This window comes from Egretta garzetta, unplaced genomic scaffold (genome assembly GCF_000687185.1).
Source record: "Egretta garzetta isolate BGI_Z169 unplaced genomic scaffold, ASM68718v1 scaffold367, whole genome shotgun sequence".
Lineage (NCBI taxonomy): Eukaryota > Metazoa > Chordata > Aves > Pelecaniformes > Ardeidae > Egretta > Egretta garzetta.
In genome coordinates this window covers 2,414,469-2,437,061 of record NW_009260192.1, presented here as the reverse complement: position 1 = coordinate 2,437,061, position 22,593 = coordinate 2,414,469, and the positions used below count along the sequence as shown (strand labels likewise).

At 40.7% G+C, this 22,593-nt stretch overlaps 1 protein-coding gene across 16 annotated transcripts in view; it reads right to left on the bottom strand.

Moving 5' to 3' along the window:
• Positions 1-21,900, bottom strand: part of BBX (BBX high mobility group box domain containing) — a 141,403-nt gene extending 119,503 nt beyond the window's left edge. For 11 of the 16 annotated variants that reach the window (XM_035897564.1, XM_035897572.1, XM_035897569.1 and 8 more), the window contains exons 1-2: positions 21,826-21,900; positions 8,183-8,238 (exon numbers count right to left, since the gene is read on the bottom strand). The gene's annotated coding sequence lies outside the window, so the exon portion shown is untranslated. Of the gene's footprint in view, positions 1-3,513; positions 3,583-8,182; positions 8,272-21,825 lie in introns of those variants that run through there. The other 5 variants (XM_035897568.1, XM_035897579.1, XM_035897580.1 and 2 more) reach the window with 3 other exon arrangements.
• Positions 21,901-22,593: the final 693 nt, after the last annotated feature.

The following is a 22,593-nucleotide window of genomic DNA, read 5'->3' as shown; positions in this document are numbered from 1 at the left end:
TGTCAGTGACTGGCCCCAAAGACTCCAGATGCTTTCAGCAGCCCTACGCTCCTAGACACAGAAACCTGATTTAAACCAACTAACCAAGTGCAAGGAACTCTAACTACAGCAGCCCAGCCCAGCTCTGCATGAACTAATTTACCCTTCCTCAATGCAAGTTAAATTAGCATGCACAGAGCTCCATGCTATCACTGCCAAACCACTTCTGATACTTGTCTGCCCTGCTGAAAGCACACACAGGTAACTACAAAACACAGTGGTCTACAATGTAGACATACCCCTAAGGTTTGAAATTATGCCAGGTTTTATCAATAGGTTGGATTTTAAAATGCTACATTTTAACAAGACGCTTCTAAAAAATTGGTAATAAAGAATCTTTTGAGGTTTGTTTGGGGCTTTTTGATTTTTTTGGTTGATTTGTTTTATTGCCTTTTTTTTTTTTTTTTTTTTTTTTTTTTTTAAGACCCTGCATACTGCACAGCCAGCTCTCTAGAATACAAAATCCATCAAATCCAACAGCAAACCAGATTTGGGAAGAATGCGGAAAACTCCTAGCTTTGTTAGTAAACAGGCAGTATATTTGCCTGTTGGTCTGGCTGAACTCCTTAGCTGTGTTGGGCATCTACCAGAGGCCAGCGACGCCCTGCATTTTCAAGGAGGTCACGGAGAAAAGAAAGCACTCATCACCTTGGTAGGGGATCTGGTGGATGGGACAACTCCAATTGTCTCCAAATTAACTAAAATCAACAGAATAATCAAGACATTAAAAGACGGGGTTTGGCAGATATGGAGGGAAGACCCTGGGTTTCCTGGAAGAAGATCTTTATACCAAAGAGGCACATGTCCTGTGTAGTCCTCCCCAGCTCTATTTCCCCTAGTAATATTGTGATTAATTTGGAATCATACAGCAATTGCCATCAATTGCCAAACTATTCGGCAATCTTTACTAGACCTCCCAGTTCACTGTAATAATTTTAAGTACACCACAAAGCAGAAATCTCTTGTGATCATTTATTTATCACTGCTGAGAAACACAACAGTGTCCACTGCTCTCTGGAAAGCTACCGCTCTGCCCAGTAAGACCCAGGTCACTATGGACTCTGGAGCCTTCTTCTGTATTGACTCTGTGGTCAAATTAAAGGAAGTTACTTGCATTACTCTTTCTACCCCGGTATTATCACTGTCACTGACTTTTTGCAAATAAAGGAACTTAAGAATCAAACTTTACCTTGCTATATTATTCTGAATGCGCAGCGACAGCAAACTCTGTGAGCTACATCAAGGTTCACATCTTTGTAGCATATAGGGATTACATTTAAAGAACACTGGTGAACACAGACACCTTGGTAATAACATGATCTCCTATCTTCAAGCTTAAAACTGATTTCTTTCATCATAGGTACATATGGGGGTGGGGTGAGTATTTCAAGTCAATGTAAGTGACCTGTTGCTTCTCACCGAATTGCAATGGGAACGAGGTGTCTATCTCACTTGCACGACTGAAAAGTTCAAACAGAAGTAATGACAGATCTAGCTAAGTTGGCTTCAATAAGCACCAAATGCTTAATAATTCACAGCTGACAAGTCATTTAATTTAAATTCTAACTGATCAGTCCAATCCTATTGGTACGTAACTGTGTAAATCGTGCACCTTTTCAACTGCATAAAACATTTCAGTAGTGTGCTCATCAAATGCTGTATCCTTGCTTAATTATTTACTTTCCTAATCATTATTTTAGGATGCTTATGTAAGAATTAAAATTCTTTTCAAATTAGAGGCAAGTGAAAGGTGTCACCTTTGGAAATCACAAAATTTTCACTTTGAAATTGTAAGTATCACCTGATTGCATCCACCAAAACTCTTCAGGTCTGCCCTGACAACAAAGATTTCCCTAAATTTCATGCATTCCTGTAAATAGGGGTACAAAAAGAAATGCTTCTCAAGCTCCCATATTTTGGCAAGTGTATCCTACTCCTTCATGGCAACTGCTGAAGTTGTGAATCTCTACATCTTGTCTTGTGACTCCTGTCAGTACAACAAGGTGTAGGTATTTTACTGGACGATGTGTGCTACTGCAACAGGTCTGCAAGTTACTATGGAACTGATTTTAAGTGTTCTTAAATTGCTTCCACCATTGCTAGAAAAAGAAACAACACTATTTCATATACAGGTATGGAAGAATTTTCACTCAATTTATCTCATATGGCTATTCCAGATACCCCCATCACAATTGCTTAGATTCTTTTCACACAGCATAATAACAAGCAATTGACAGTAAGTGGGATGGGAGAAACTGCAATTTCATGTAACAGCTGAATTGATTTTACTCCTAATATCTGCCTACTGTTTAAGAAGGCTACCTCAGTTTCATCTTAGTCCTACTGAACTGCAGTCTGTCCACACAAACAGGGTTGTCCAAATTCCCAAAGATACTTGGCTAATACACAGATCTGTCCTCTCATTCCAAAACCAAAAATGGGCATTTACTGATTTAAAATAAAATCTCTTAACACAAATCAAGAGATTCACAAATCTCAAAACCAACACTTTGTGGTCCACTGAATCAGGGCCAATTACTTCATTTTACCACTGTTTTGTTCAGCTCTACTTTTGCCAACTAAGACCTTCAAGTTTGCAGATTTCTTCTAAGGCAGGCCAGAGAGATTTTACAAAACTGAGGGACTTAGAATTCAAAGTGCAAGGTTAAGCAAGCATGATCATATAACCACAGGTTGCTCAAATCATGCCTTCGATGAGACGTACTTGATTAACCCCCTGTTCTTTTGCAGTGCTTTACATCCTGATCATAGAATGTTTCAGGAGAATGCTGAGCGTCAGCAGGTAAGTGGACACAAAAGCAAGATAAAGCAAAACAAGAACTCCAGCAGCCTAAAGAACGACTGGGGCAGTGGGAACAGAAAGGAATAAATTTCAGCCTTATGCACTACCTACTAGCCAACACACTCTCACGAGTTAGGATGAGCTATTTTGATTACTTCCAATAACCCCCAAATTTGGATACTTTTAATGCCAGTTTGATTCTTCAGAGTTTCCAAAGCAAAACATCTCTACGGCCTCACTGAAGCAGCAGAGAATTCCTTCACTCCCGCAGTCCCTCAGCCCCTGCTGCTGTGTCCCACCTTATGAGCAGCATTCCCACGATGTCAAGGTGAGTTTGCAAGTTAGAGATGCTCACTGCCAATTTGTTAAACTGTGAACTTCATATGCCAGCAAGTTCCTGCACAGCTTCATCCCTCCTCTCTTTCACAGTGATGGTGCACATTTCAAGCAAGTTATCAGCACGGAGTGAAAATAGAAGTCCCTTTTGTCGACAAAGTTAAGAATGCTTGAACCTTCACTTCTGAAGCAAGATACTTGAAGACAGAATTCCATTCATTTGCCCCAATTCTGTTCAGAAGTCCAAGAAACACCTACACAAGGTGGATTTTTAAAATTTTGGTCTAACTTGCTCACAAGTCGAATGCGTGCAACTAGCAAAATCAGTTTATTACCTTTACTTTCCTTCAGACCACGGCTCTAGTACAGAACAGTTAGCTCCTGCCACCTTGTGGGACTCCATGGATTTCCCTGAAAGCTTGTTTCAGCAGCAAGCTAGTCAGTTAAAACAAATAAACATTCAGGAGTTACTTTCCTTGTGTTTCACCATGGTGAATGTTAAAATAAGAGAGAAATATTTATGGAGAGGGTATGCCATTTTGAGTCTTTTCTGGTACAATATTCCTATCATTGTTTATATAGTTGAACTGCTGGATTTAGTAATCTTATGGAGGGTGTTTTAAATATTTAAATATCTGTCAAGAATCCTAAGTTTTGGAAGCTGATGCAGCTAAGTTTAAAATAACACTATGATCAAATACTTGTCACCAGCAGTAAATTTCACATATTTGAAATAGACTCCACATAGAAATAACATCAATTTAGGCTGAAAATCCTTGCAATCAGGTGCAATTCTGAAACTCAATAATAATCTCAGTCTTATAAGGAATGATGCATGTGCTTAACTTTTGATACAGTGATAATACACATCCAGTTCTCCCAAAAGACCCGATTCCATGTGATTACTTTTTAACTGCGATTTGACTGTCGATTTAATGTTTCTTACCTCCTCACCCCCCTCCACCCGTATCATACAGGGCAGACAATGTAGTTCTCCAAAGAAGAATGAGACAATTGGAATGAAAGAAGTTCTTCAACACAGTAACCAGCAGGTGAAGATCCATGGATCTCTGTCCTCACATCTTACATGTTGTCTACTGCCCCCTCAGACAGGCAACGCACCAAACCTACTTTGTGGAGGTGCAAAAGACAATAGCAGCTGCAGACAATAGAGAAGAGATGAGGTTCTCTTTCTGTTTAAGCAAAGCCTCTGCTGCTCCAGATCTCAAAAATGAAACAGCACAGAGGAGTGTGGATGATGTGACTCCATGAACCTGATCAACAGCCTCAATGAACCTGCTCCTTTCTATTCTCGGAGGTAATTGATTTGCTACAGATGCACAGACATGCAACAACAGTTAGGGAGCACTTCTTCCCCCCGCCATCATCCTACAACTGCTTCACTGAACCCGCTGGAGATCTACCATGCTGTGTACTTGATGCCAACTGAGCAAATTTAACTCTTTGGAACTTCCTTCTGGTAAAGGAAAAACTGTCAGGCTCAAAGGAGGAACAGGTCTTCCTGACGTCAAATCATCTCCAGTAAAGGCCTCAGTAGCTCATAAATAAACTCAAGAACAATAATTACAGATCCACAGCCAAAGGGAATGCGGCAGGAATGTCCTCTTTCATCAATAAGCAGAATGCATTTTTGCTAAAGACTGAAACAACGACAAAATGTCGGGCAATGAAACAAGTTGGCACAGTATACCTGAGGGACAGAAATTTTATGATATCGAATAACAAGTTTTACCATCTCACAAGCTTCCCAGGTAACTTCACAAGTGGGGTTGTCTCTGATAACCATCGTATTCCTCCCCCCTTATCTACTCCTACGTACTCTTAAAGTCCTAGTAGCCATACAATTAACTTAGAAGCCAAAGTTCAGAGGTGTCCGTGACAACCTCTGACCACACCTCAGCTCCAGCACTGAGAATGCCTCCCAGACTGAGCTGTGTCTGTGTTCTGTCTGGAAGACACACCAAGATGTTCCTCACAGTTGTCCTTACCCATCCCAATCTTCACTACAGGAAACCCAGACAGACAAACAGGTAGGGAGCTCTAGAAAGAGAGTCCTCAATCTGGATGATCAGGGTGTCAGAACTGCAGGGCATACCCTACCTGCCCCAGATACAGCCGACACCTTGCAGGGGCAGCCCAGGTACCACTATATGCTTACCTCACTCTAGGTATTAGGAATACAGACATCTCCTCGTCACGAGCTATTTGGTTCAGCCTTTTCCCTGCTCTGGAGCGCCACAACCTTAAGTCAGTCTCACTGTAACTGCAGACTTGTATCTAAGAGCCACCTTCAGTCCTTGGCTACAGAGAAAAAAGAAATAGCACGCTCTAGCACCAGAATGGATCAGATCCAACACCCACTGCAGGTCTCCATAACGCTGTAAAGTGTGAGAGGAAAATACTAGGACCCTACAAGAAACTTCACTTTGATGCAGGCGAATCATATCCTGCCATATACTCTTATTCCCATTTTCTTTCTCTACTAGTCCTATATTCTGCAGTATAACGAATGCAACAGGAAGATCCCTGAGCTAACTTTCAGCTTGCCTACTTGCTCATAGCAGTCTAACTGCAGTACCAGGGAGTTGAGCCACCACCTTACTCTCCAGGATGGTTTGAAATGAGTCGCAGCGTAGACACACTTCTTGTACCCTGACTAGAATTCCTCCTCTTGGTGAGTGTAATTGAGTTGGACCTGATAACAACAGCACTCCCAAGCAGCAGCAGACTGAAAGGTACCTGATGACTTTCAGTTCTCACTGTTGTCCACAGCATTCTGAACACTAGCAGTGAAAACTGATCAGCACTGACTTTGCTTAAAGTTGCAAGCTCTCTAAGGAGCTAGAAGCATCTGGTCCAGGTCAAGGAAGCATCACAGCATGGCTTCAGCCTGGTTCCCATCTGAAACACTACTCCTTAGCTGTCAGGGTGAGATTTGTTTTAGTTTTTCGCAGAATATTTATTTTTTCTGCAAAAACATTATTTGACTTTTGCAAACTTTTGTTGAAGGAACTTTCCAAGCAGTTACATAATTACTTTATTCATGTATTAATTGGAGGAAGAAGTATTAAGAAAACCCCCACTACTGGGCCACTTACCCCTTCTGTTTTTATCTATACCCTTATTCATCTCCTTTCGCTGTCAACTGTTTAGCCTTACATTTTAAGGAGAAAGGAGGAAAGTTCTGAATGTAGTTGTCTCTATTTCTTAAGAAACACCTCAAAAAAATGACTCAGGTTACAGAATTTACAAACTTCTGCATATAACAAGCCTTATCAGATTTCCAAGAGGAACCTCACTGCTTCATAAACTAGAATCCACAATCAGATCCATCTTCACCAATTGTTTCATCGATGCCAAGCCAAAACAGCTTACCCAGAACTGTGCATGTGCCTGAGGATCTGTGCCAAAATGTCTCAGAGCAGGATCGGGTCCCTGTAAGATTAGCTGCACATAGGGCTTCAATCCTGCAACTGCAATAGCTCAGGGAGACTGCTATGACAGACACGTTGCAGGACTGGGCCCTAAAATAATCAAATATATAAGATCTTTGTCCTCTCTACAACTGAAGCACAATTCTTAAAAAACAACCAAACAAAAAAATTTTGCATTTGTGAAATAAAAATCAATTCTTTGGACAGCAAGCAGGACCAGCATTCTTCAGGCCAAGCTCCTTAAGATCTATATGCTATTTCCCTACTTTTTGTTTTGTTGGGTTTTTTTAAGAAGTTGGTTTTCAGTTTTGCTTTTTTTTTTTTCCTCAGAGGTAAATATTTTTATTCTAGCAATTCTTTCCCATCTCCCTCAGATGAAAAACCTACATGGCCCCTGTCCTAAAGATAAACGAAACAGAGCAAAAACTCAGTCCAAAATATGTAAGTTTGGCAGCATTTAAAAAAAAGGTCAGCAGCTAAAAAACTTGACAGCGCTGGCTGGAACTGTAGAACAAGGATGGGGGATAACTCCCTTGGGATCTACTGATTATCATCTTATCTTTCTATTGTTTTATTTCACAGTATAGCACACAGATGGCTGGATTTGAAATCAGAAGGTGAGCAAGATATTAAGAATTTTCTGTGAAATCAAATTCTGGTATTCTCAAGACTGTGTGCCAGCTGAGAAAGCGGAACATGCTCAAAACCCTAGGTCGGCACAGAAGTCCACAGCTCTGAACAGTACTAGCCTAAGAAAAGAAAGCACGAGATGCATAGATTCTCAATCTAATCTGCTTTAAAAGACAGTCATTAGGCTTCCTTGTTACCAACCTACTATGAAACTACAAGTTTAAACTTGGGACCTGAACTACGAAGTGCCCCACAAAATCCTACACTGCCACCGACACTAACTTCCTTCCAGACCACTTGTGACAGTCCTTAGAGCAAGAAGCTGAACACTCTGAAATATTAAAGTACAGACCAAGCCTGGCCTAAGCAGCCCTTCTGAGCAGTAGGAGATTTTAGTTCATGCCTGAAACCACCATAAATACGTTTCTATCACCTTCACACATCTCAGACCACAAACAGAACATGCTTACGCATCCTTGCAAAAGTAACTTTCAGAGAATTAGGAAGAACGGAGGGCAATATTCACATAGCACTGAGTTAAGAGACCCTGGGTTGGAAGAACAAAACATCAGGTCCAAAAGCTCTAACCTACATGGTTGTGTTTCTATCATGCAGGACAAGCTCTTAAATGCAGTAGAAGAGTTCTGAACTGAACCTGGATGGTAACGGATTTGGCAAGTTCGCAAATACTCAACCGATAAGCCTGAAATCGATAGATGACAGTTCGCTATCTTTTTTTTCACCCACCAATATGGAAAAGTAATATATGCACTGTATATATGCATCTGTAATATATACAGGGCAGATGTTTTGATAACAAAGAGGTAGCTGGTGTAATAAATTTAACAGTGATGTAGAAACTTGCAGGAAGTTTCAGGGGGTTCTGTACTTGATTCTGCCATCAGCCATCTGGTCTTACCTGAACATCCCTGGGTCTACTCTGCAATCTGCAGAACAGGGGCGGTAACACTGGTTCTGAAATGTTTGTAAAATGTAGTTAGTTGATGCCTGTAAAAGTACACAATAGGAGAGCAAAGTGTTATTACACCCCAATTACGTGCTGTTTAACAAAATATGTAACACATATGAATGACAACACCGTCTACGTTCTATAGTACACACTCTTAAAGACTTTGTTTATATACCTGTTTAGAAAGTTAATTGTTTTGAGAATCTGGTAGGATGAAATGCTAAAAGTCAACCTGAAGTCCATCTCCCCAGAGAAAGAAGCAGGCGTCTTTTCTAGATCTTCACAAACATTAAACAAAACAGCCTCAGTGTAAAATTTTCCCCAAATATTGTAACATCACCACAATTAATGCAACTGGTATTTTACCCTATGATAGAGCCAGCACATGGTAATAAAAAAAAAAAAAAAAAAACCAAACAAATCCCAAACCCTCAATGACTCTTCTCAACTTTCTGTCCTGATACTTGGTACCAAGTATTTCTTCCAGAGGTTGCACAACACTTTACAAAGAAAGAAGCCATCACCATCCCAAGTTTGTAAATGGAGAAACAGAGAGAGAAAGAAAGAGGAAGTGATCTGTCCGAGATCATGAAGCCAGTTAATGGTAAAAACTGCAACACTAGCCAGTGGGTTTTTTTTCCCCTGTTCCATTCGGCACAATTTTCACCCTTTTCTGGAATCCTAGAAGGAACTGCTAACATTTAATTTGCTTGCTAAAATGTAAGTGCAGAGTTGGAATGTATTTTCACCCATCCCTCTGAATACATTTAAGCTTAAATAGTAAATTGTAATAGATACAGCATTGTGTATGCCCCAGTTTGTATTTCAAGAAGTTCATTCAGTGTCTGGGACACATTTTACTAGAAACTCACTCCAAGATCACTCTTCTTCACTCCTAGCACCATCAGAGTATAATTTATGCATTATTCTATGAATTTGCCTACCTCAGAAAAGAGTCTTGTTTCACCAGAACACAGTCAGAACAAGTACTACAGCACCAGAATACTAGTGTATACCTAGCAAGGGATTTTTTGTGTGCTCGCGCTGCATTTCTGCACCAGTTACTATACCACAGCACACCTCAAAGGGCAAAAAAGCAAACTTACAGAAATGCAAGCACATCCTTGTGAAAGGTATTTTAGTGCTTTTTTTTTTTGGTCTCTCTAGCTGAAGAAGTTGTAGTGGCATACTGTACCTTTATTCTAAGGTTACTGCATCCATGCTCATACTTTCACCTGTATTTGTACAACAGTAAAATTCACACCAATCACCTGTCTCATTATACCAGTAAAGTACAGATGATCCTTAAAGAATCCTCAATGAGATTCATGAAGGTTTTCTTACAAGTCAGAATTTATTTCCACTGAAGTCAATAGCAAAGTTCTCACTGAACAAAGTGTGACAGTGATTAGACCTAATGGGGCACAGCTCCCAGGTAACAGCATAGCTCCTTTTTGGATGGGAGGCGGGGGAATCACACATACAGTTAGTTGCCCCTGTCACTTTTAAGGGTGTGTGGGGGAAAAGTACCCAGGGAGGCGACAGAATCTGTTTTGCAACCATACGATGTATATGTGTGATATTTTGCAAAGGATATTTCCCTGCAGCTTACCTTATACAAACCTGGAGCACTCAGGCTAAGACAGTGAACCTGCCTTTGCACTCCCTCTGCGCTTGGCTGGAGCTGCCATGAAAGCAGACTGCTTGGCAGCGACACTAGCTTGGTTCAGCACTAGCAGAAACGCTTCTGGTTGTGAAGATAGGATTTTCTGGAAGTTCCCGAGTATAAAATTGTTTCAAGAAAAAGACTGGCCTGTCATCTAAATATGGACCATTGGTGGGATTGTTTCACTAAATCGATCCATCTGACTAACTCTCCAAGGCAAAAGGAAATAAGCGAGCTTTAATTGCAGTGATGGGACCACCCCCCCTCCCATAAAATAAAATACAAATAAAAACCAAAAAGGAGTGCGGGTGTCTCATTCTTCCAATCAAGTGTTACTGATGTAGTTACAGCAATATTTTAAACAGACACTGCTCCTAGGTGGTTTTGCCACAATCCCCGTGACTAATGCAGCCAAATTCTGTTCAGCAGCCTCGGTGGAATTGCACAAGCTCACACCAACTCTGAATTCAGACCAAAGTGAATTTTATATCCAGATTTTTTTAGCCTGACCAGTAGCCCATTTCAGCGTAGCCTAGCAGGAAAACACAGCTAAGCACATGCTGAGTAACAGGCTTCTCTGAGACATCTCAGACAGAACACCCTCAAAGATACGAATTCTCCTGAGAAAATTCTTGGCTCAAATACTTATTTTCTGAAACGGAAGAAAGCCTCAACACTGCACATGTCTAAAGGAGGGGGGTGGGAGGTGGAAAGCAAGTTAGAACAAGAATGGTTCAATCCTATGGAAATGCAATAACTATAAAATCAGCCACATTAGTAAAGCATTCTTTTTAAACACTTATGCTAAACAAGAGCTAATTGTCTTAGGGTAGCCTCATAAAACATGAATGCTTCAGCAATAAACAGCTTCCATCAGAAAAGTTGCCTAAATATGCAACTACTTTAGTTTCTTACTGATCTTGTACCAAACGTATGTGAAAATGAAAATGACGACCCTTTCAGGAAGAGTGATTCATCTTGCTTTGGCTTGCTCTCTTCTTAAGAATAGGTAATAGTCAGTAATTTTCCCATTTCAATGTTTTAAGGGAGGGTTGTTTTTTTTGTTGTTTTTTTTTTTTAAAAATTGACTGTTTTAAACACTTGTGACCTACAATAGCATCTTGACCTTTGCTTCGATTTTCTTCCTATTTCTATTTGGCTTTCTAATCTTATCTTTTTATATTTAGTTATACAAGACCACAATAACTGTTGAGACTTTGAATACCCTATATATTGATACAAAAGAACATGGAAAAACAGGACAAAGACAGGATCACAAAACCTGTTTGCGCTGGGGAGAGAAGGCCATAAAAACACTTCTTGAAGTCTGTAACTCCTCCTTTGGGGGGGGAGAGGGGGGGCAGGGGCAAAATTACAATATATTAAGTAGTTTGTATAACTGTGCCACCAGGCCTCAGACACACTCTACATTTCTGAGCACAAGCCTTCTACTACCTGAGGTCTAACTCTGCATTCCTTAATGGTCACAGATACTGCAACACAGTTCCCCTGCTGCAGAAAAACTGCGTGGAGCTGCAGAGTCAATACATGTTATCAAGCTCCCTGACTCTGCCCAGATGCTATTAATATTTTGGTAGGGTGGGGGTTAGAATTCTTTACCCGTGTAGCCCACGGAGTTCCTATGACATATTTACCCTTTTTTTTTTTTTTTTCTTACTCTTTCTTAATCTAATACATTAGTAATGCATTCAGCATCAAGAAACCAACTTCATTTCTGGACACCAGTGGTGCTAGACTCATTCCTGGAAGTTATACAGTCCCCCTCTCAACCATTAAAGTCACAGTCACATGCCACATAGTCTTGTGCAAGCTTGCAATAGCAATCTTTTAAAAAAAAATCACTTCAATTTTTTTTCATGTTAAGGACATAACTGTGCAAACAGATGGGTATCTGTTGATCTATCTCTGCTAGAAACCACAGAGGGGTCTAGCTCCCAGAAAAAAAGGTTAATATGGCGACAGTGACACCTAGTGAGCTACTCTGCATTCCTTAATGGCGGAAGATACTGCCCAAGGCATGCAATATTACAAACGGAAACTTTGGATAATAGATATTGAAGCTGTCTGAGAAAATACATTCAGCTTAACAGAAAGAGATACAGTTACAAATGAATCCTTTCTGAACAAAGAAATCAGACTCAAATTTCAATCAGATGTTATTGATGCTAATGTATTTTAATTAGAAAAGTCTAATTGTTATTTACCTCTAAATTATGACAAGCCAATGTTAGATTCTACTGTAATATTATATAACTCAATTTATATTAAATTAAAATACATTACAGATTTTTGATGTCAAAACCGTAAACAAAGTTCAAATACTGAACAGGTAAGTCTTCATCGAAGGACTGGGAACAATTATTAGGTTTACAACTAAGTTACCTGAAAGTAGTAACTTCCACTGCATTTGCAGAGAAAATGTCTTTGCTCCATGAGTCACTTAGTGGAGTTTGGTGTAAAGTTGAGAAACTAACTGGGAATTGAGAAAGCAAGATCACTTGTTTTCCTCCTCATCTGAGAAAGCAAAGCAGAGAATTTTGAGTTCTACTAGTTCTAAAAGCTTGCATTTGGTTACAGTGGAATCGGTCACCTTATTAGGGATAATACTTTACTTACATTTTAAGTGCAAACTCTATTTTCATTAACTCGCATGCACATGTGTGTTCATGCATGAGTGTAGCTTTATTAAATAGGACATTTTTAAAGGCCACAATTAAAAAAAAAAAAGCATAATTTGACATGTCGTAAATCCAAACTTTCTTAACAGTTGCAATCTAAATAAATGCATGGAAGCCATGTAATCAGTTAGAAAGTGTGCAGGCAAACCATGTGTCCTCTAAAGTAACAAAAAAGTAGTGCCAAATTTAGTGTAAAGCTATATTTAGCAACATATTTTAACGGTTGTCTACCAATAGATACTTCTGAGAAAACAAATACAAAAATACCAAAGCAAAATGAGATTAAAGCACCAATTTAAACCAAGAGTTTATTGACCAAAATCACGATTTAAATCAGTTCAATCGGTGTAACAGGAATGTCAAGGCATCAGAGACATAAGCGTACATACAGAGGGGCTCAACAAGGGGCAGGAATAGAAGGTGTCATCCTGCCCAACCTCTACAATGCCTGGTAGCCCTCCACAAAACACCATCCCCACCACACAAAGATTTTTTTTCTTTTCCCCTCTAGGATCCTTGAATAAGAACACATACTGCCCTCACTGGAAGACCTGCACTGTGCCCTTCTCTCCTGCGACCGATTGCATGGGGATGCCTGTGATGACTGCCTCACCTCCTGTTTCAATTCCTCTCTTTCAGTCTCCCTGAGTGAAGAATAAGGGTAAACTTCAAGCACAGCCCTGTGGGTCCATCCAGGAAAGCAAGACTGCACACAGAAACTAGATCACCCGTGGCACAGAAAGCAGCAGGACAGTTCTTCGACAACACGCAGTATCTGGCCAGTTTTCTCGGGTGCTTCCCTCCCCACGCTCCAGCATCCTCTCACTCGCCCTGGCCCCATCGCCACACGGCGCAGCGAAACAGAAAGCTCGACAGGGACATCCTCGAGAGTCCACTTTGCTATATAAATAAATAAGCCGTGTCCTCTAGGCATATCTCTCAGGAAGGCAGGATCTTCCTTCGCGGATTAAAAACCAGGAAGACTTTGCAGGCACGCAGGCCCAAAGCTTTCTTCGGAGCTTCCACCTGAACAGCAGCCCAGCCCCGGGTAACAGCAAACTACGTGGAGATTTCGAAACCTGCAACTGAGCATCCAGATCCCTTCAACAGCTTCCTCCCAAGGAAAATGACAGTCCAAACTGTGGTGAGGGCCTTCACAGTGTCAGATTTTGCGTGGGTCACTTCTAACCATGGACTTTGCTTACCCTCTGCTGCTTTGGTGGCACAATGCTGAGGTGAGGCAGACGAGCGCAAGCAAGCACACATGCGAGATGCAAGGAAAATACTCATCAATACCAAGGGAAAGACTCAAAAGAGGATTTCCTCTTCGCATACACACTCTCTCGTATTAATGGGAAATGGACACATTCAACCAACCGTTACACTTGGCTATCCATAATTTACTTCCCTTATTTAAGGTTTTGTATACTAAGAAATAAAGTTTAAAACGCCCTCCCCCCTTGCTCTAGTTCTGACACTTGGGCTCTTTATTTAGTCCAACAGTTTTAAAAGAACAGCACTGGAGCTTCTGCTTATTCTCAGCACTGGAACCCATTTTTAATCAATAGAACAGAGGAAGTAAATTGTGAATAGTTACTTGCATTAATATATTTGCTACCAGTTTTGTCATTCTTCATTTTGCAGACACCAAATTTCCCTTTATAAACACCTCTGTTTCTCCAAAAGCAGCTGGAAATTAATGATGCTATTTTTATTTTCTTATTAATTCGTATGCCATAGCTCTGTAATCAGTGCTGGATCATGCTGCAATTTTGCGTACTTGTTTCAAAATATATTATGAGCACTTGATGACTGATGTTTAACACAATGTATGAAAGAGGATCTCAAACAAATTAGAGGGAAGAAATACAAATAAAGATACTTAAATAAGAAAAAAAAAAAATACATACTCAGAGAAGAGGTAAACCCTGAAACTCACAAGTTTGTGGTATGGAGCACTCACTAGAACCAAGCCAGGCAGGAAGTTAGCACTATTCAACATCTGGGTATAAAGAAAACTTTTGCAAAGAGAAAGAACAACTGAAGCCAGACTTACCAATGAAGTGGTGGTGATAACGCTACTTCTTTCCAAATCTATCACCTCCAATCATTGATTTGCAGTACACCAGAATGCTTTCTTTGCCTGGCCACATAACCAACTTGGGAAGCAAACGTACTCAAGCAAAATGGTGTACGTGTCAAAAGACTTATCTATCAAATGGTATTCTCACACTTTATGCTCTTCCACCCTCTTCTCATTTATGGGAACTCTGCATATTTCGGCAATATCTCTATTCCTAGCCCTTCTTGCATTGCTCATCATCAGGTCAGGGACTGTCTATAAGCTTGCGCACTGATTGCCGAGTACAACGGGTGCATGGCCCTGGCAGAACTATCTGCACATCAATAATTAAGAATAATGTGAAATCTTCTGCTTTCTTGAGGAATTACAGGCCACCAGCAACTTCAGGCAGCAGATCTGCAAAAGGCTGCACATTGCTGATGCAGCTCTGGTTCTGGCTTTTTGTTTAGGAATCCAATTGCACAGCTGTAGCTGCAGGACTGAGGTCTTCAGTAGTTAGGACAAGATACATTGATGTTCCTGTACTTCACCCCATAAGGGGAAAAAAAAAAAAAAAAAAATCAGCATGATGTTGCTAAGTGTAGATCACTGTAGGCATGATGTGGTTCAAAGACCACTTGTGGAAAGCAAATTAAAACATGGCCAACCACAAAAATGCCTTTTTCATCAACCTAGCAAAAAAGAGCAACTTCCTCCCTACTTTCATGTGCAGATTCTAATGCAGAACATCACAATGTTTCAGCTCCACTGACTTTTGTGGAGTTACTTTACACTGAAGAGGCTGAAATACGATAAGCAATAAAGTTCTCCCTTACTCCTTCCATTCTCTCCCGAAGTTTTCTTTATCCAGCTTCATCTCGAAATCTCTCGTGATGTCTTTCTCTTAAATATCGCTTTGACAACCACAAAATAATGCATTCTCTCACATACACAAACAAAAACCTAGGATTATTTGCTTCATAAAAGAATGCACAGGCTGAACAGCAAAGACTTAACTATTCTACCACAAGAGATATAATCCTAACTATTACCGTGTAACACGCCTTATCCACTGCCATTGCTGGGTAACTCCTGATTGTGTAGGACATGGGTACAAATGAAAAACAAACAAACAAAAAACACAAAAAAGACCGACAACTTCTGAAGAGGTGTATGTTTAAAAGGCCTTTCATAGCTGGTAGAAAAAGAATACTGGGAAAGAACTGTCAGGTATGGGTTGATGGCTTTCAACCCAACAGCAGTAAGGTACTGCCCAGCACACTCGTCGCTATGGTGTAGTCACCAACCCATGAACCAGCCCACCAGAGGCCCAGGCCCAGGTTTAAGCTTTCCTCACTTGAATCCTGCTATGGGCCACTCTGCGTTTCAGAAGAGGAGGACGAAGTCCCCTCCTGAGACCGTAGATGGCAGAGATCTCCTTGTTGCTACACCTGCGTAACAGGAGAGCAACCCCACAGCCGGGCACACAGCGTGGTTTCACAATATCTCAAAGCAGACTCCTCAACAATTTGCTACATACATACCGCCTTTCAGAAAGAAAAAAAAACCACAGTATAAAAACCCAAACAAAAAACAGCAAACAGGCAGAGGGAAGACACACCTTCTCGCTTCCCCTCAGCAGGGGAAGGTGTAGACAGGAGTTGTTAAGCTTCTTGTCAAGAGAGGCTCCACTTGAATTAAGTTCCATACATCCCATGTTGTGCAAGTCCACTGAATTATTTTTATCTTTGCTGAATGAGGCTCTCTGTGACATGAAGGGTCAATAAAACGCTGCTTCTTATTTTCAGCGGTTGCTACATTTTATAAAGTCTCTTATATCAAAACACCCACATGGAAGATTTCTGACAATAAAAATTCCATGCTTCCTAAGCAACTGATTTTCTTAGTGTAGTCTCATAAAATCCAGTTAACTTTCCTTCCCCTTGCTAAAAATTGAAATTTTGTTGTACTAGCTTTCTTTGTACGCAAGATATGCCTGAAGCTAGTTTATTTTCACATGCTGAATTGTCCATGCTCATAAGGACTTGCTATTACATTATGCATTTGTGTGCTATAAAGGAAAAGGCATGAACACTGGAAAGTGTCAAAACCATGCTTTTCCTCTTTGTTGATTCATCTTTTATGTAATCGAATTTGTAAATATTAAAAGTAATAAAATGCTGCTATCATTGCAATGATACTACAATTAGGTCTACGCTCAGGCATTAAGTAAAGTACACTTTCCTCCTCAAATACAACTCCTATTTTAAAAATCAAAGCCAACCCCTAATCTCAGTAACAAAACACTAGTAATCAGCAAATCTGAAAAATCTTACAGGGATGAAATATGCTTAACAGGTTTAGAAATAAAAGTTCAAATTAGTAAGTTACCCTGTTTATCGCAACACTGCCAGAGTGTCAAAGTAACTGTTTCTGGCAATTCCACATCTCGCAAGAAAGTTAGTTGTGATTTTGCATTAGATTACAAATATGAAAAATAATTTAACTGTAAAGAACTATTTCAGACCAATGTATATTTTAAAAACTTCGCTATGAAAAACATCATCTTACTTCACAAGGTTAATACAAGGAAGTTAGTATTAAGTAGCGTAATATAATAAATAGCGTAATATACACAGCAGCTTAAATACCACGTTCAGTGGCAAAAACTCTTAAAGTAAGCTCTCCTTCTACTTTAGGCTCTCTGGTCAATAAGTGTAACTGCACTGAAAGTCAGTAACTTCACGCTATTATGAAGGTGTTTGGGGGTTGGTTTGGGGTTTTTGTTTGTTTGTTGTGTTTTCAAAGTAGCATTGTGAATGAAAGTTGAGTATTACCAAAAGATGCCCACCTGGCACAGAATTCAGTGAGATTACTCACATGTCAGGACAGGCATTTGCCAGGAAAGCTTCAGAGCGGTAGCATACACCAAGGGAAAGGACACAGAACTAAGGAGTCAGATGCAGATTTTATTCCATTCTCTGCTAATGTTAACCTGCTAAGCGACTGCAGGCAAGCCTACGCTCCTTCACTGCTTTGTATCTCAGATACCTAAAACGGGAGTAAAAGTGATTGTTCCTTGTTTTGAGGTGTGTGAGTACAGTATGGCTTATGCACTTTGCCAGACAGGACATAAGTACATCAAGAAGGCGATGCCTACAACTGCCAATTATTAATAATATCATTATTATTGAGATAATAACATGTTATTTTTTTTTCCCCCTTTTCTAAGCAATGCAATCTAACAGCAGCCCATCAAGCCATTCTTAAAGTCAGAGTAATCCTTATGCTGGTTCAGGTCTTACCCCTCCTGAAACTGTCAAGAAGGGCGACAGTTGCAGGAGTCTTCTGTGAAATTCACAAGTCCACTAGTACCAGGCTCACCACATTAGCTCTCAGAGAGAAACACTGTATCATTACTGATCTTAAAAAAAATAAAAATAAAATAATAAAAAGGAAGTAAACCCTAGTAATCTTTTGACATAAAACAGGAGGAAAAAGCTTCTGACAACGATACCCTGGGAAAGGGGGGGACACATGGTAGAAGGAAAAGAAAGTTTATACCACAGAAGTCAGAAAGTGACTTTTTCTTGTTTCTTCTCAAGAATATTTTGAAATACATACACCTACTATTTCAATCCACCTCTGTGAGCTCCTAAGTAATAAATTGTTGAGGTTACACTAAGGTAAAACAGTATCCATACTGCTTTAAAACCAATTCACTTAGGAAAACTGTCCCAATATACAGGCACCGTATGATTTAACGATACGGGGGAGTATCCTTAGTCTCCATTTGCAGGTGGCAAAGGGACATATGGCTGTGCTTCCAAGAGTAAACTCTGACCCTGGAAGGCACCAGCGGGCCACGGCAGTGCTGCTGACTCCACTGGCAGCTGCAGCAGGCCACCCCCATGGCAGGGCACAGAAGTTTGACCTGGCTCCAAAATTTGGAAAGCACCCTCTGTTTTGACTGTATCACTTGCCAGAGCTCAGAAAGACAGCCTGTGGCACACTCAGAAATGAAAATCAAAGTTTCAACTGCAATTTATAGTACCCTCCTCCACCAAGGAGCCACCTTCAAATGAACAGGGAGGCCTGAATGCTAACAAGTGCCACCTACCATCAAAAGAGAGGCGGCGTTTCGCCCCCCAGGTACCCACATTTCTCCGCAGGTGCGTTTACAGCTTTCACACGACAGCAGAGCCTTGCACACCACAGGTCTCGCCTACCTCACCGGCACCTTCCCAACCGCTACGCGCAGTGGAAGAGCAACTCTCCCCAGCTCACTGGGTCAAGATTTCCTTTCTTCATACCACTCTGCTACCAGCTCTACACCAGAAGACCGCCCTGCCTAACGCCATGTTGACGGAGCTTCAGAGACATTGCGCGTCCTCATCCCGCAGACCATGAGCAGCAGCAACCTGGAATAACTTTAAGCACTGAGCCCAAGCAATCATATCAGTGAATTTAACAAGACTTGTAATCTCCTTAAAGATATTCACATGCTTACAGGATCTCAGGCTATGGAACCACTAATTTACGAACGAAGTGTATTAAGATCATTCTGGATGAAAAGGAAAAATGTTAGCTATAAAATAACTGCACAATTACCTCTGATATTTTATGTGGAAAACTGACATTTAGTATCTTTAATTATTCACATAACAGCTATTAAAGAGAAAGGTTTTCTTGCTTGAACGGGAAAATAAATACGGACAAATTCCTCTCACCGTCACTCCTACACTCCTTTCCTAAATAAACCCCCTGCGGAAACCAATGGAAGTTTTGCAGGGGACGGGTTTACGGCAAGCAGCCCCCAAAAACCTCAAAAGCATAGAGGGCAACCTTCTTAAATATTTTGAGTTTACCTCAACACAGAAACCAGTTACATCTCTGCTAAATTACATGTCTGCTTGAAATGGTTTATCAGCTTGCTGTGCTAAGAGGGACAGTAGTATCCAACAAACTTTTCAGACCATGGGCCAATTTTCGAAGCATTCACAAGGCTGCTCGCTAAGCGGCTCACCCTCTTTTAGCTTCTGACACACCAGCACTGCACCCGGCACTTGTTAACCAAGAACCCAGGTATCTCTCCCGTACACCAAGACTGAATTACTAAACTCCATTCATGAACAGTTACTTTACTGAGAACTGTATAATAAAAGAAATCTTCCCTTTTACCAAAATAAAAGCTCCCTGAAGTAAATGGAAGTTTCTAGTCATGGACAAATCTAATGAAATCTCTATTCTCCCCTTAACTGGACACATTATTTTTATTACCTTTTTTAAGCTATGAGGAAATGTATTTCTCTGCTTCCTCTAAGGCTTTTATTATGCCTTTTTTGTCAAAGATACCCTATCCTTCTTTTCTTTGTCATTTGTTAGCACCAGTTCAACATCAGGCAAGACCTACATTTAGCACTATGCACAAAACCCAAGGTCCACTCCTCTTAAAAGCTGTGGGCAGATGATGATCACCGCTTCCTTTCTAGGATCAAAATTCCATACATCCAAAAGACTTTAACACATAAAACTAAAAGCAGATAATGACTGAAGATACTACCTGAAGCAAGGCCCCTGAGCTATTCTTGTTCAGCACCCTTTACTATTACTCCAAATAAAGATAAAATCCTTGGCACTTAGAGCACTCTAATCTGATCCTTACCTGAAAAGACAAAAAAATTAAGTTCAGAAATCAGTGCATTTGTATTCAGCTCTGAACAACAGCTTGAAGCCTACCTGCCAGTTTTTGAATTTCCCAACACATTTTTACTCTGTAAAAATGGTTGCAACAATTACTCTACACAGAATACGATCCTTGTCAGTAATGCTATAAAACTGAAAGCAACATTCTCCTGGGCAACTAGTCTGTCATAAAGAACTTCAGTAACTTAATTTGGTGTTTATACTCTGAGACCTACACATACCAACTTCACTGCCCACAAAATCCGAAAAACTGAAATTTGGGTGGAATTCTACAGGAACTGGAGAACCGGGAGAATCTTCTCTTTGAACCATCTCCCCACATCGCTTATCCCAGCCTTAAGACTAGTTTTGTGGTCATAATATCACACCAGAACAGCTGCTCCCAACAGCCACCTTCGAGCCAGCGTGTTTGGGACCATCACTTATCCTATGTCTGCTATACGCTGCCTGGAAAAGGTCAGGAGTATGTTATTAATCATTCACATTTATGAGTACTAAGCTTACTCCAAATACATGTCTTGTCTTGTTTTTAATTATGCACACAATAGTACCATAGAAAAATATTACCTCTCACTTCCCCATTTCGGGCCAAATGCAGTTCAGTGCCACCATGGGCGATTGTATGAGAAGCACTCTGAGTGCCACTCATTTTACGTCATCTATGAATGTGACTCCACAAATTCAGAACCTCTTCTTTGAACTACCACTTCTACTTCAGCTTAAAAGATGTCAAACCCTGCAGAAGGTGTCAAAACTTTGCCAAGTATACAGATAAAAAAAACCCAAAACATTGTATACCTAAAAGCTTAGGAATACTAGTAAATTAGTCACTAAGATTCATCTTTCAAATTGATCGGTACCTGCATTAATCAATGCCAAAAGAAAAAAAACACAGTAACGCAGAAAGAGCATGGATGGAATTCTAATTAGCTCTCAGTTTACGTGTTAAAACTGAACCAACTCCTGTTGCAGTGGTATTACAGTTCTGCTAAACTTCTCACTGATTCTTGACCTCCAGAGATTTCTAATTACCTATCCTGTTTGTATTTTCATATTTTTCCTACCACTGAATTTTAAAAGGACTTTACGTTTTCATTAAGTTTTTGACCCATGTGTTGCACTTTGCGTATTCTAACGTTACTTTGGTTTAAAACTTTTGCGCTAAGTCAATCAGCTGCTTACCTTTGCAAAACGAGGTTTAAGAAAAAACAGGAGAAAAAGAAAAGAAGTGAAGAAAGATCTGAATACGCACAGCCTTTTCATTCTCAGGTTATTCAGACCCACCCCTACATACAAACTTTGTAATCTAGCAGTTGCTATGAGCACCCGGAGAAGACATGTTTTCTAAGGCGCTAAAACCTGAACAAGCATCTTCCACGTAAAAAGTGGCAGCACGAGGACCCCTATCTTATCAACAACAACCGAGTTCTTTTTCCGTGTGTACAGTTTACATACTTACCCAGGAAAGCAAATGGAAATTACAGACAGACGACGATGAAGCTGTCTCAAAGCCTTTGTCATGTGATAGTGACCTATAAAGTATCAAATAAAGGCACATCATCAGCACACCATGATTTTACAATATTGCAACTCACCACAATGCCAACAAGAGGAGAGATCCCAAAACTTGCAACTTGCTTCCTCCTCACCCCCGCCCCAGATAAGTTGTCATTAAAACGAGATGACAGTCGCAGGAAACCGTAAGGAGCAAACAAAAGATGCACCGTGTCTTTAAAGGGCATTAGGACTGGGCAAACGGAGCAAATCATCTGAGTGTGCATCAGCTAGGGTGGGTTATTTTTCCTCTCCGTGTCTTGCACACACGGATGCACGTTTATGCGCGCACACAGGCATACCTACGTACACACAGGGAAGCATCACGTAATTATTTACATGCACACACAGAGAAACACGAACGCATTACCAAAATAAAAGGCAGAAAGTTGACCACCATCTGCAAGGAGGCATACATAACAATAACCCCCGGGAACTTACACAAGTGAAGCGATCAATCCCCGCGCGTGGAGAAGCCAAACAACGCAAAATTAACAACACCAAGCAGCCGCCAGACTGCAGGTACGAGATCCACCCGGGGAGACAGACAGACAGACAGACAGACAGACAAGGCAGGCAGGCAGGCAGGCAGGCGGAGGGACGGAGGGAGGGCTGCAACGCCGTAACACAGTTTCAGGTAATGCCCGTTCCCCCCCCGGCAGAGCCCAGCCGA